The 15,503-nt window shown below is 42.5% G+C and overlaps 1 long non-coding RNA gene across 1 annotated transcript; it reads right to left on the bottom strand.

Moving 5' to 3' along the window:
- Positions 1 to 1,239: 1,239 nt before the first annotated feature.
- LOC143384385 (uncharacterized) lies at positions 1,240 to 8,421 on the bottom strand. The gene is made up of 7 exons (XR_013089307.2): positions 8,338 to 8,421; positions 4,591 to 4,682; positions 2,775 to 3,072; positions 2,306 to 2,368; positions 1,972 to 2,057; positions 1,429 to 1,532; positions 1,240 to 1,338 (listed from the first exon to the last, which is right to left on the bottom strand). It is a non-coding gene; the product is annotated as an uncharacterized LOC143384385 (long non-coding RNA).
- Between the last annotated feature and the right edge of the window lie 7,082 nt (positions 8,422 to 15,503).

The following is a 15,503-nucleotide window of genomic DNA, read 5'->3' as shown; positions in this document are numbered from 1 at the left end:
TTTATTCTTTATTATGAGACAAGGTCTCACGAAGTTGCCCAGACTGGCCGAAAAATTATGATTCTTTTACCTTAACGTCCTAAGTAGCTGTGACTGCAGGCATGTGCCACTATGTGGGCCACATACTTTTTTAAATAAAGAAATACAATATGACAGGCACAAGTGAAGTTCCCTAGTGTCCCTTCCCAATCTCATGGTTCTTTTCTCCTCAGAGGAAACAACTACCAGGGGTAGAGTGTATGATTACTCCATTTTTGTTTAAGACTTTTATCATTTACATGTGGCTCCATTAGCAATAAATATAGCAAACACCACTCTAGGTTTTTAAAAAATTATATCAAGGGCACCAAACCTTTTACATCATGTCACTTGCTATTTTCTTTCCACGTTACTTTTAAGTTTGTCCATGTTGATACCAGTAGTCACATTCATTCATTTTTAACTGTGGTATATATTTATATTCCCTCCCACCCTGGTGCACAAATAGATTTCCAATTTCTTTTTTCACCATCACAAATGGTGCTGTAATTGACATCTTGCGCACATGTGTACCACCCATGCGAACTCCTGCAGGGCACATTGCTAGACGTGGAAATGCCATGTCAAAGGGCATGCGACTTTGCATCTTTCTAAAGGTAATCATCTCCTCTCCCAAATTGCACCAATTTACACTCCCAGCCAGGGAGGATGAAGAGTTCCCACCTCCTCACATCTGTTCTAGCACTCGGTATTGCTGACTTTTCTTTCTATTAAAGTTGCTATTATTTAACTTTACTAGTTTTACTCTAGCTATAAAAGTAGAGCTTTTTAGGTATAATAAGTTAGAATACTTCAAAATCATACAACATAGTAAGCAAAAATCCCTCAGAGATCTATTCTTAACAATATTGGTATTAATAATGTGTACCTTGCTCCAGAATTTTTTTTACACTTACATATAAATAAATGAAAATATTTGCTTTTTTTTTCCTCTGGGGCTGTTTCTTTTCATTGTATTATCTCTAAGTAGTTTAGGGTTAGGGTTAGGGTATGGTACAGGGCATCTGTAGTCCCAGCTACTTGGAAGAAGCTGAGGGAGGAGGATCACCTGAGCCCAGATAGTCAAGGCTATCCTGGACAATAGAGATCCCATCTGGAAAAAAAGAATCAAGTAAAATAAAATATGCACGCAAAGTCACTCTTTTTGTTTTTTTTATTTTTAAGTGATTACCTACCAAATGATTTCATTGACTCGCATGGGGCCTGGCACAAAACAGGTGTTCATTAAATACTTGCTCCAAGAATGAATGAATGGATTCTTACATAGATAGCCACTATCCTCTACTTCCAAAGGTTCCTCTGGAAGAAAATAAGATTGAAAAGCAAGACATTAACAGGAATGAATCAAGTCCCTGCCCCAGTCCTATTCTGAGCAAAGGAGCCACATACCAGTGCCTTCCAGTTCCTGGGCGAGCTGCAAGGATGAGATGACATACAGGAACCCAGCTTCATTTGTGGAAAGAATGGTGATGAACCCTCCAAGTGATACCATCCTTTTAAAAGAAACAAAGTCCAAAATTAAATCTATTCCAGCAGTCACAACCTGAGCCTTCAAGAACCTTCTCTGCATCCCTCTTGCTAAGCATCTAACCAATGGTTCTCTTGTTATAGACAAGAGATGAGTACTCAGTCTCTGCAAAGATGGTGACTTGATCTGAAACACTCCTCTGACGTAATGGATCCTCTATTCCTCCTCCAGACTGTGAGGCCAAAGCAGAGGTTAATGCAGAGGCTGCGCATGAGGACCTGTAGTCAGGTGCAGCCATGAGTTCTTGTGTTTAGGCTGCCAAGGGGTTTTAAATCACCTTTCAACCAACATTTAAAACTTAGGTGCATTCCCATTCAGATAGGGCTCCCCAGCTCTTGGCTGTCCTACAGGCAGAGTAAAGTCTATCTGCAATGTGCCCAAATCCCTACCAATCCCTATAGTACCTTATGCTGATGTCTCTGACTCCATAGCTGTTTATCTTTACATACACACTGCACATCTTCTTGGAACAGACAAATATTTCTTGTATCTGTAGCCATTGAATGGGAGAAAACAGTATAGATCAAGAAGGTAGAGTACTTCAAGAAAAAAATGGCAAAGAAAGCATATTTCTCCTTTGAAGACCAGACTATTTGGCCATGGTTAACTTTCAGTACAAAATGTCTCAGTGTCCAGAAACATATTCTTTCACCTGCCTGGTTTCCAAAGACATCTGAGTTCATGATTCCCATATTTACTGGAGTGTCTTGGCTCTAACAACATTAGCTCGTTACTTACCTACTCTGGGCCTCTGTTTCCTCCTGGGCCCAAGGGACAGTGCAAGCCCTCCAGCCAGCAGTCCTGTTCAGAAGCAAGGAGGCAACAGGATGTTCTCTCAGTGACTAAGTGCAGCCTCTCAGGGGTTAAAAGTTGCTTTCTGTTTCTCCTCAAACTCTTGTCTTCCAGATGGTGATGCAAGACTAGTTTTGTGTTTTCAGGTTTGCAGTCACACTTCAGAGACCTCCCCTGCTTCCTTTCATGCAAAGGTTTCTTTTTTTTTTTTCTAGATACCACAGTGGGGTGGAGGTGAGGGTGACTGATACACAGGGCAGAAGTCAAACTGGTAAACAAGTGGGCCCCCAAATCCCCTGGCCTCTCAGAGATCTCCAGGGTGACCTTTAGCCCTCATTCCATCTAAGGCATGTCAAGGCCAGAGGTGAGGCAGGTGAGATTCCAAGGCTGTTGCCTGAAAAAGGTCTCTCCATACCTATCAAGGACTGATGCCCAAAAGGTCACTGGCTGCCCTGCCGGGTGGCCCTGAAGAAAAAAATCCTAGGTGGGAGGAAACTTGGGGTTCCTCTGCCACGGCCGCAGGCTTTGTTCCTCCCAGAATGGAACCTGAACTGGGCTGCTGGGAAACCCTCTCTTGCTTCTGCCTCTTTGATGGAGAAAATTGTGCCAGAAGACAAACTGCCTCTGAGAAAGACAGGCTTACAGATCCCAGGAGTGATTTTCGGCACTGTTCATTTTAGCGATGTCCAGGCCAGCTGAAAGGGATGGCTCATCTGTGGGATGAGATAGATGCAGATGTCAATACTGAATTCGTGGAAGCATAAAAGGCGGGCAGGGTGGGGTTTATTAATTATATTTCTTTTATCCTCATAACAATGGCATGTCAGTAATCTACACTGAATGTGCCCAATTGATGCTAATGATTTCATCCTTCTGTTTCTGTGGGGAAAAAACAAAACAAAACAAAACAAAAAACCCCCCAAAAACACAGCAGTCTGTGTGCCCAAGCTAGTCAGTCCCAGCATAGCCTGGAGTCCAGCGAAGCCGTGGAAGCCCTTATCTGAGCTCCATGTCAGTTTTGAACCTTACTCTCCCTGGTAAAGTGGTCCTGCCTCGCAGTGTCTGTCATTATGTTCCTAGTCCCTGTCTCATCTTCCTCTACTCTGCCTTGCTATGATCCCACACATTGGGATGGGGTTCTCTCTGGGTGCAGTGACAATGTGTGCGTACATGTGTTTTGGGGGCAGTATTTCTGAGCTAAAGACCCCTCTTGGTATACTTCAAATCCCATTATTCATTTAAGGGATCTTCCGGAAGAAAAAAAAAAGTGAATAGTTATGGATCACTTTTGGCTACAGCCCCTGCCTATTATTAGATTGAATTATTTGGGATAAAATAGAAAAAGGCAGGACTGTTAAGGGGCACAGCAATGACTGGATGAGTCACAAATCATTTGCCCTCTTCTCTCACCACCCTACCACCCCCAGGACCTGGAACAAGTTATCAGGAACAGCATCAAAGAGTTTCTAAACTTATATGCGCTAAATCTCATGTCCTCTCCCCTTCTTCCTTGTAGACACCTTAAGAAGGAGATGTGACACATCTGGCCTGGGAGAGAAGTGCCGAGGAAAGCATCCAGCCTACATCCAATGTTTTGTGCTACAAATTAGAGACAAGTTTTCACAGATAACACCTATGTTATTATTTGAATGCAAACTTCATCAGCATGTGATGTGTGGGTTGGTACCCAGGCAGCAGCAGATGTTACAAGGAGGGCCCTATATAGGACTCTCACTGATGATGTCAAAAGGAGATTGGATGGCCTTTCCCGACCCCACATTACAGCATCCTCCCTTCCCCCAGGGAGCCTGGTTTGTGAGAAGATGCTAGAGGGGGTCTCCAACTTGGACATCTCCACCTTCAGCTCAAACAGGGCAGTAATTGAATTTCCATGCAGGGAGCAGGAGGGTGACCTATAATTGAAAACGGGCGCAATGGCCATATCCTAAGCATGGGTCTACAATTGCATGCTTATTGAGGTAGTTTTGGAAGGATCCACAGCAATAATGGAGGGTGTCAGAGCCTCCCTAACCCTTATCTCTAGAAACTGCCAACCTCCTCTCCCCACTGGATTTTCTGTTCTCCAGACCTCCTCCTTCCAGGCAGTTGGGGTCAGTTTACACAGCTGGTGGTTCAATTCCATCCTGGCATCCTTGGTGGAGCCAACACTGAGAAGACCATTACTGAGGCATTGACAGCACCCTGGTAGAAGGCCCTGTGTGCACACTTACCCTGAACAGCTGCTGGACTCTGGCATGCTCTGCTGCTATAAAAATATCAGCACTGCCACCCCAGCTCCTGGAGAAAGTCTCAGCGTGACAGCCTGCAAAGAAATCCTGCATTTGAATTTCATCTACAAATCCTGGTTTCCTCCAGACAAGCTCAAACCTGCACAGATGGCCCCTCGCACCAAAAAGTAAAAATAACAAAGCTTGTGATTCTGGGCCTCCCTTTTTCTCTAGGCAGATGTGCCGACTGCACATTTTGGGAGGCGCACAGTCTGGGTCCCAGCAGCAACCTCTCTCCTCCTGTGCGGTTTTCATGCCCCCCTTCTGGCTTCCTGGTGGGTAGCAGCTGTGGTCTTTTGGAGTGTGTTCTTGGAAGTGTCCAGAGTACCCAAGCCTTTAGAGTGTGGTAGGGCAATCCAGAGGGGTATGTTAATGTTGAAAACTCATTCCTCACTCTACTGGCCATATTGTCATCTGTGAGATGGCTCAAGGTTAGGGTTGAATACTTGTGAGTGAGTAAAGAGATCAGCAGAAGTGGGAGTCAAGGGGATGGGATACTAGGGCCAGCACATACCAAGGGCAGGTGGCGGGGTGGGGGAGGGAAGCAGCACTAGGGGATCCTGATTTTTTTGAACCCCTCACAAATCCCAACCAGCCACAGAAGCCTCAATGTTTCATGAACTCTTTCCACTAATGTGTGCTGAGAACCTCTATTTCAGGTCCTAAGGATATAGTTATGGACAAGACTGACCCAGAAAGCAGATGCCCAAAGAACAATCAAGGCCAATAGTTTGGGTGGCCACCAACTCAGTGGTCAGGAGGCAAGAGCAGTTCCAGGGGATAGGCCAGAGCAGGCCAAAGCCCTTGACAGGGGCACTTACAGGTAAGTTCCACTTCTGATGTGACATGAAGCCCCAACTCTCAATCAAATATTGTGATTATGGTCTTTGGTACAACAGAAGGTCAGATATGAAAAAATTCAGTTGTAAGAGAAATATGATTCAAATTGCCAAGAGAAAAAAAAAGAATTTATGGATTCATATGAGCTTATGGATTCAGACAAATAACTAAGGTGTAGATCTAGCTAGATTTCAGGCATGACTGGATCTGGGTGTTTACATGCTACCCTCAGGAATATGGCTCTTGACTTTGCTTAACTCTGCTTTGTCTGTCATGTGCTGACTTCATGTAGTATACTTGCTAGTATCTCTAAGTTGACATTTCTGCCAGCAAATACCTCTTTCTCAGGACCTCTAGCAAAAGTTCTGGGGATGATTCTCATTGGTCCAGTCTGGATCACTAATTGTTGTGGCCAGAGGAATGCAGAACTCTGACTGGTTAGGCACGTGGCATGTGTCAGTCTCTGGGCAGGACTGTAGTCAGACCATGTGAACTACCTGGCTCCACCACAAAAAGAAAGGGATACTGGTTTGTCAAAAGCAGTAAATACAGAAACAACAACAAAGACCCTCCTAAATAATGAGTGACAGCAGAGATGTGAGCATGCTTTGAAACAGCTGCAAACACTCTGCTTCCAACAGCAGGATTCCTCTTGCTGCAGTTGTGTGACGACTGTCATTTATCCTCTTGGATTTCCTAATTCCACAGTACCGGTCGTCTCTGTGCCAGGCATGGGATATAAGGAAGATTCTGGACATCCCTGTGGAGAAGCCTGACCACCATCTGACTTCAGGAGAGAGCTCACCCTAGCAGGGAATGATCACAATTGAGATCTCCCTTATCCCTAAGTTCCCCAATTTTCCTTTCTGGCATGCCCTAGGCTGAGCTTCCACCTTCCTTTTCCTTGGGACAATACCCAAAAGAACCTCCAACCTGATCTGCAGGAGAGAAACAGCAGAGTCTTCATTAACCAAAGCCTTAGGCAGGGCTTTTCATGCTTCTGTCTGCCACCCAGAAACCCACGCAGGGGGTTGAAGCAGAGGGAGTGTGCCTAGCCCAATATTACATTGTAGTTCAGGAAGGCATGGAACAGAATAGTCAGTCAAACAGGTAGCTGATGGTCCTGGGGATACAAGGGGTGGGGGTGGGCAAAGAAAGGAGCATTATCAGAGAGGGCCATGCTGAGGCTAGCCAGTATTTAAGTGAACTGGCAGGAGGCAAGCAGGGGGATTCAGCTTGTGGGTCACTATGCAATCTTATGTCACTGTTCTGATGTGTCACAGTGACTGCATTAGCAAGCTGCTGTGTGAAGAAGTTTGTATGGGAAGTTTCATAAAATAAACTTTGAGGAAAGAATTAGGACCAGGGAACTTGAATTGAGACAGCAGGAAAGTACACAGTTCCCATCCACATGGGACTCCTCCCTAGTAATGAGTGCTCCTCAAAGGGCAGGGCACTGCTGTGAATGCTTGACTCCTGTTTACTCTTTTAATTCTCCTGCAATTTTATGGGTAGGTATAACATTAGCCCTGTTTTAAAAAAAAAACGGTGAGGGAGGCTGAGACACGAAGAGATTTTCAGGGTCCCCTACCACACTGCACTGCATGGGAAGCTTGGGCTGGTTTAAGGAGACATCCAATTAACCAGCTCATAGGTATCACCTTTTGGGTAGGGGATTCCCTACGGTGGCTCTGGCTGCTGGGCCTGGAAAGGTGTTCTGAACTCCCCTGGAGGCTGCAGCTCAGCTCTTCTGCCTGGAACATTTTCTTCCTTCCAATCTTGAGCACTCCTGTCCCCCTCCGAGGCCTCCAGCAACCCCCGCCAATCTGGGCTGACAGCTTGGCTGGGCCCCAGGCCGGGCCGACTCCGTGTGCTGCGCCTTCCCCTGGTCACGCGGAGAGGACGGTGGAGGAGGAGGAGGGGAGAGAAAGGAGGCCGGCTTGGGTAGAAGTCAGCTTAGGGAAGGAGCCTCAGTGCCATGGGTGCTGCCCCTGCAGAGGGCGCTGCCTCTGCTCGGATTCAGGAGAAGACAGCGTGGAGGGAATGTGCTGGAGGAGGGGCTGTCCAGCGAGAGGCAATGTAGGGCCAGAGGTCCCTGCCGACTCTGTCCCCGCCACACCCGAACGGAAACTATCGCGACGGTTTGGAGAGAGCCTCCTCTAAGTCTCTTCTGGAACGGGTATCTTTGTTACCTCATTGCACAAACAGGAAAACAGGCTTCACCAAGGGACCCAGACTACGCTCGGTCCCGAGGGGCCAGCGCAAAATGCTTGAAGTAGGACCCAGAAGTCCTATAATGTAAGCCACAGTCCAAGCTCTAAAGGTGCCGGCTGCCCGAGGTCGGATCTTGGTTGCCCCACTTGCTAGCCACGTGGCTTTGGGCAAGTTTCTTAACCCCATCTGTGAAATGGGAAAGCGCACACTCTATACAGTTATCCCCAGTTCATTAAGTTCCCTAGGGTAGGGCCTGGCCGGACTTAGCCAAAGTCAGTATTTGCCATGTTTTCAGCAAACTGAGGCTCGGGCCAGAGCCTGACCGCCCCCGCCCAGCCGCCTGCCCAGGGCCTCCCAGCGCGGGCGCACTCCGCAGCCGGCCCGCCTCCTCCCCAGAGCCACCAGCCAGCTCCGCCCTCGTCGCTCAGGCTGCCCTCCACGTGCGGTGTGTTTACCCACGTGACACGGACCCGCCCACAATCCCCGCCTCCATGTAGGTCCCGCCCCCGTCCCGCCCCACGTCGGCTGCGGCTGCGCAGTGGCGAGCTGGCCGTCCCGGTTGTACAGCGCCGGCGTACGGAATAAGGAACTGTGCCACCCAGACGCCTGTCGGGTACACTGGAGCTGGTCGCTTACTTCCAGGGCAAGTTGGTCGCGGGCACTCCGCAGTGCTGGGGTAGGACCAGCTGGTCAGTGCAAAGAGTCTGCGCGAGCTCACCGTGAATGGGCGTGGCCGGAGCTGTAGGGGCGGAGTATGCCTTATTCAGGGCCTCTTCGGGTGGCGCACCGCGAAGGGGCGGGGCCGGGCGTGCGCAGGCGCTCCGGTGTCTTTGAGGTCCGTCGTGTCCCAAAGTAGCTCAAGGTGCGCGGGTTTCCTGGTCCTGGCTATGCCCTGAGGAGACAGAACTATATAAAACTCGGAAGGATGCATTGACTCCCACATTTCATATTGTTCGTTGTGAAGCACAGCCACGCACTCCTCCTTGGTACTCGTTCTTTGATTTCTTGGGACCCACCCTTCCTGCTAGTTTTCTTCTGCCCAGCCTGGATTAGCGTGGGCCATGCTTTATGCCTCGTGTCACCTTTGACTTCTGGGCTGTTTCTGGAAGGTCTCCATTCTTGTTTTAACTCTTATCTGTGTGCGAATAATCTTGGTATTCTAACAGCAGCTAGGCCATGTATCTTCATGCCAGGCACTTTTCCAAATGCTTTGTGAACATTAACTGATATCATCTGGAATCATCACACCTAATCTCCATCCTCTCACCCAGGCCCCCTGCTCTTAACTCCGTGTTCTTCCATCCATACTACTACTAGATTCCTCACTGCATATTCTACAAGCATCTCTAGGCCAACGTGTGTGAAGTTTGGAACCCCCGTTCGAAGGAACCCCCAAACTGTTTCTCCCTTGATCTCTTCAGTGAATGGCATTGCCATCCACCTAGCCAAGCAGCCAAGCCTCAAATGGAGCATCAGTCTTAACTCACTTTTGGGAATCTGATCTATTGCCGAATCACATCATTTTCTCCCTCAACCCCCAATTCTCTGCTGAACTCATGATGAGCTACACTCATCTCCATGACACCCAATTCTCTGCTACCCTAATATCTATTACACTACATTATGTTTCACGCATCATGTTTTACCTGAACTAGTAGAAGAGCCATTTCAACCCAGTGTCTTACTCTCAAATCCAGTCTACCTTGTCCATTTTCAGGAATTTTTCTCAAAGATTAGCAGATATCTGAATGCTTGCATTCATTTTTTATAAGCATTAGGCCAAAATTAAAACTTTTTCATCCTTTTAAGTCAGAAGGAAGATAAAGATGCCCTCTGGCTCGGCCTCTAGCCATGATGATACAATCATTTCTTGGTATCCTTGAGTCCAGGATCCTCCTAAAGTGACTAAAATCTGAAAATACTCAAGTCCTTTATAGAGAATGGCATATTATTTACTTATAACTTATGAACATCCTCCTCCTTACTTTAATCTCTATATTACCAATACAATGTAAATGTTATGTAGTTATTTTACTATATTATGCATGTGTTGTTTAATACCTATGAAACTGCCTGGCTCCCCCCCCCCCCGAAGTACTTTTGATTTGAGGTTGGTTGTGGAGCCTGCAAATATGAAGGGGCAACCATTTGGAAGTCCTGACCAATGCAAGAAGGTGAGGAAATTGAGTGATGTGAAGATTGGAAGCAAAAAGTCAACATCATTATTATTGTCTAGTGTTCCTCATTATAGAAAACAAGGTAATTGACAAATTAAGTAACCTAATAAGAGAGTTGTCCTCTGCAATAATAATACATTTCTTGAAAATTTATAAAATAAGCTATCTTATACAATGATGAGGTGTTCATGGATTCAACTAACAAAAATGCATAAGATCTTTAAGGATAAAAATCTAGAACTCTAATGTGTAGACCTCAAAAGACTTGAATACACAATTAATGGGATAATATCTTAACTTTGAAAGAATGTAACTTTTCCATCAAACGATCTGTGTAGTCAATGCAATTCCAGTAAAAATTCCAGCTCAATTGTACTGGCACTTGAGAAACTGGTTCTACAATATTTATCGAAGAATAAATATCTACAGTCTTTTAAGATAATTTTGAAAAAGAAGAACAAAGGGGATGTCTTACTCTACCAGCATTAAAGCAAATTTCAAAAGCATAGTAATTAAAATAATATGATATTGATACAGAAACAGATAAGTGGAATAGTTTGGAGAATCCAGAAACAGCTCAATTATGTATGTGACATTATAAAATATTGTGATGTGAGATAAAATCATATATCATTAGAGAAAGCCCAGATTATTTAGTAAGTGGCACTGGGAGTGTTGACTTTCTGTAATGGATAAAAAGTAAAATTGGATTTTTACCTCATACCATGTACTTCAAGTAGATTAAATATATAGTTATTAAAGGTGAAAGTATAAAGCTGATAAATTAGCATAGATAATAATACATCTTCGATAGGAAAGGATTTCTCATTACCTCCAAAGCATAATCCACAAGATGAGAAATGATGAGGGTTTTTTTATACCTTTATTTTATTTATTATTTTTTATGTAGTGCTGAGGATTGAACCTGGTGCCTTGCCTTGCATGTGTTAGGGGAGTGCTCTACTGCTGAGCCACAACCCCAGCCCCAGAGAAATGATGAAATGAAAAATGTTTACTATAGACAAAATTAACAAATAAGCAATAAACCAAAAGAAGTTTTTTCACATCTTAAAACAACAGGCTATATCTAGAAAAATCAAGGAACTGCTGAAATCAGCTCAAAAAAAGAAAGGAAATCTAATTTAAAAAGTAATGATAAAGGGCTGGGGTTGTAGCTTAGTGGAAGAGTGCTTGCCTAGCATGTGCGAGACACTGGGTTCCATTTTCGGCACCACATATAAGAAAATAAAGGTGCACTGACTATTAAAAAAATTTTAAAAATTAATGATAAAGGCCATTTACAGAAAGAGAAATAAGAACTGCCAAGTTGTGCAGTTTGGAGAATTTTTCACTAGTGGTCAGAGATAATATATAAGTCCTTCATCAGATACACACACACACACACTATTTTCTTTGCACCATGGTTTGCCTGTTCATTTTTTTTAACCATAGGTTTTTAAAGAGCAGTTTTAATTTTGACATCCAAATTGATCATTTTTTTCTTTAATTTAATGGTTTGATTTTTGTGACCTATTTTTGAAATATTGTGTACTCCAAAGTCTTAGGTATGTTTTTCTAGTAGTTTTATGTTTTTTGTTTTTTTTAAAAAAATAAGTTTAGGTCTATGAACTACTTTAAGGTAAATTTCTGTATGGTTTGAATTAAGAGTCAGAGTTCAGTATTTTCCCACCTGGATCTCCAACTGTTTCAACACCATTTTTTAAAGAGACTATCTGTTCCTCTTTGAATACCTTGGCATATTTATTAAAAATAAATTGACCATGTTTGTGTGGGCTTTTTTTTTTTTGACTCTCTTCTGTTCTGTTAATCTTACATGCATCCATCCACCAATACCATACTATTTTGATTACTATAGCTTTATAACAAGTCTTGAAATTAGGTAGTAAAATTCTCCAAAAAGTTTCACATCTTCAAAGAAAAAGACTAGTTTCATGCATTTAAATAAATTACCTGTTTTATGTTTTATTTATTTTCACTCGTTATTTTACTTGCATTAGGTTAAAATTTCTCTTATTTTTCTAACCTCTTGGAATAGCAACTTTTAGAATTGATTTTAGACCTTTATTTTCTTCTGTGAGTATTCAAAACCAAAAGTTTCTTTGGAAGTACTTATTTTAGCTGCATCCCACCAATTTTGATATGTTCTTTTTTCCTTTCCATTCATTTCAAAATATTTTTTCAGTATCCTTTATCATTTCATATTGCTCTATTAGAAGTCTATTTAATTAGAAGTATGTCACTTAATTTTCAATATTTGGAGATTTTCTAGTTATGTTTTTGTTACTGATTTCTAAATTAATTTCATTACAGTTAGCTAATATATTCTTTTGATTTCAACCCTCTTAAGTTCATTGAGCCTTAGTTTATGGCCTATCACATTGACTTATTACACATTCCATATACAACTGAAAGAAATGTGTTATTCTGTTGTTATTCAGTGTAGTGTTCTATAAATGTCAGTTAACTTGAGTTATTTGGTGATTTTGTTTAAGAGCTCTGTATTCTTACTTTCTACTTAATTCTATTAAGGTACTGAGAGAGGAACATTGAAATCCCCAACTATAAATATGGATTTTTATGTTTTCCTTTTTAGTTTTTTGGAATTGATGGTTTCATGTATTTTGACATTTCTTTTGTATGTGTAAGCACTAATAATTTTGTATCGTCTTGTTCATATGACCCTTATATGATAAGCAAGTGTACCTCCCTGCCCCCATAGTACTGGGGATTGAACCCAGGGGCTTGTGCACACTAGGCAAACACTCTACCATTGAGATATATCCCCATTCCCCCTACCTTTTGTTTTTCTTTTGTGTTGAACTCAGGAATGCTCTACCACTGAGCTACCTTCCCAGCCCTTTTTATTTTTATTTTGAGACAGGGTCTCACTAAGTTGCCCAGGCTGGCCTCAAACTTGTGATCCCACTATCTCAGCCTCTTGGGTAGCTGAGATTACAGGCATGCATCACCACGCCCAGCCCAAGTGTATCTTTTTTCACTGGCACTGTTACTTATCCTGAGTTTCCATCTTGATGTCTGTTTGTTTATTAATTTATTTTTGTAAAACTGGGTAATGGACCCAGGGGCTTCCACATACAAGGAAAGCCCTCTATCACAGAGCTACATCCCAGCCCTTTGTATTTTTTATTTTGCAACAGTATCACTGTTTTGTTTAGGCTGGCTTTGAACCTGTTATCCTCCTCCCTCAACCTGCCTAGTAGCTGGAATTACAGGTGTACACTAACCATTTTTCTTATTATTAGTGTTTATGTGATATGTATTTTTTAAATTCTTATACTTTTTTTAAAAAGTATGAATGATATAAATTTTTTCTAGGTAGCATTTATTTGGATTTTGCCTTTCTTTTTTTTAATTGTTTATTTTTTAGTTGTAGTTGGACACAATACCTTTATTTCACTTATTTATTTTTATGTGGTGCTGAGGATCGAACCCAGGGTCTCACACGTGAGAGGCGAGCACTCCACTGCTTAGCCACAACCCCAGCTCTGGATTTTGCCTTCCTATTCAGTATGACAATCTCTGCTCTTTAGTGGGAGAGTTTAGATTATTTATATGTAGTATAACTCCTGACGAGTGTGAGTTAAAATTTACTATCTTGCTGTCTGTTTTGTTCGTCCCATGCATTTTTGGTTCCTCTTTTATCTTTTTCTTTTTTCTTGCTTTAAGTAAGGATTTAAAAATATTTAATTTCCACTGTTGGCTTATTATTTTTAGTGATTGTTCCATGGCTTACAATACATATTTTCACAATCTACTTTCAGAGAATATTGTACTACTTGGCAAATAATGTAACAACCTTAGAACAAGATGTTTTCTCTTTTCCCTCCCATTCTTTTGTTATTTTTCCCAGTTTTATTTTTGTCTTAATTACCACTTAATTTTTTTAAAATAAAATTTTTATTATAGTTACCCACATACTTATCATTTTTTTTACTTTCTCAGTATCCACCTGATGATATATATATATATATTTTTTACCTGAATAGCTTTCTTTAATACTTCTTATAGTGTAAGTATGCTGGTAATACATTCTCTCAGGTTTTGTTTGTCTCAAAAATCATCATCTTATCTTTAGTTTTTGAAGGATCATTTTGCTAGGTATAAAATTCTAGCTTGCCAGTTACTGTAGTTTTTAATTGTCTTCTGAGACATCATGTTTCTGTCAGAATGTTAACACTCATTCCTACTTTTTTCCCTGTATGTACTACATATTTTTCTTGGATGCTTTAAAGATTTTTTTAAATTTATTTACTTGAGGCTGATCATAATTAAAATGTTTCCCAGCCTGGTGTTCATATGCTAGCTTTCAGCCCCCTTCTCCTTTTGGCCTGACCTTGCAGAGCTTCACTCTAGGCAGGCACAACTTAATATTCAACAGCTGACATGGGTGAACTCCTAAGCAGATTGCTGGAACTCCTCTCTGTACCTCTCCTTCCTCTGTGGTTTTCTATCTTGAAAATTCCAGCAGTTCCAAGCTTCCTGAACCCTGATCCCTTTTTCCTCAACTCAGTAGGTCTGCTGTTCTTTTTTATATATATTTTTTAGTTGTTGATGGACCTTTATTTTATTTATTTGTATGTGGTTTGAAGAATCAAACCCAGTGCCTCACGCGTGCTAGGCAAGTGCTCTACCACCGGGCCACAACCCCAGCCCCTGCTGTTCTCTCCTTAGTCCCTGCTTTATAGTCCAGAAAGTCCAGTGTTCCTGAGGCTCGTTTTCTCTTTTACCCTTCTCTTGGAGGTCAGTCCTTTGATGTCTATTGTCGGTATGAAAAGCATTGTTTCATATGTTTTGTCCAAATTTCTAGTTGTTAATGTTTACTTCATTATGAATGGAAATAGAGGTCTTTATTTTTGACAGAAAGAACTTATGGAAATTAAGCTGAACAGTTCTAACAAAGCTCTTTTATAACACCTACATTTTCTTAGAACCTTGGGCTATGTGGTTGTGTTTCATTGCTGTGATCAAAGTGCCTGACAAGAGCTACCTCAGAGGAGAAAAAGGTTATTTAGGGCTTATAGTTTTAGAGGTCTAGTCCATTATTGGCTGACTCCATTGCTTGGGCCCCAGGTAAGGCAGAATGTCGTGTGGAAGAGCATGTCATAGGAAAGCTTTTAGCTCATGGCAGCTGGGAAGCAGAGAGAGAGAGAGAGAGAGAGAGAGAGAGAGAATATGAATTCTGGAGGAGCCAGGGACAAGACATAATCCCCAAGAGCATGTCCCCAATGTCCTACTTTCTACAGCCATGCCTCGTTTGCCTGTGGTGGTCCATTGAAATTGTTAATCCATCGGTGGCCTAATTCAATGGTTATAGCTCTCAGAGACATTTTTACATTTGAAATTTGGGGGGACATTTAAGATCCCAACCATAACAGTGGTGTTGAAAGATTCAGTCCAGAGGAAGTTTCCCTTGTCACTGTATCATGGTTGCAATCGAGTGGACTTTGTGTGTAGGGTTCTAGCTGAAGAAGCTCTGGGTTTTTTCCTCTGGTCTCAGGTTTTGTGGGCAGCAGTCACATTTTCCTGAGCCTAAAAGAGAGTTAAGGTGTTTCTCAAGAGAAGATTTGTAGATTGTTTGGTGCC

The sequence above is a fragment of the Callospermophilus lateralis genome, chromosome 18 (genome assembly GCF_048772815.1).
Source record: "Callospermophilus lateralis isolate mCalLat2 chromosome 18, mCalLat2.hap1, whole genome shotgun sequence".
In the NCBI taxonomy this organism is placed as follows: Eukaryota; Metazoa; Chordata; class Mammalia; order Rodentia; family Sciuridae; genus Callospermophilus; species Callospermophilus lateralis.
The sequence above is the reverse complement of the archived record's forward strand: the minus strand, read 5'-3'. Positions and strand labels throughout refer to the sequence as shown.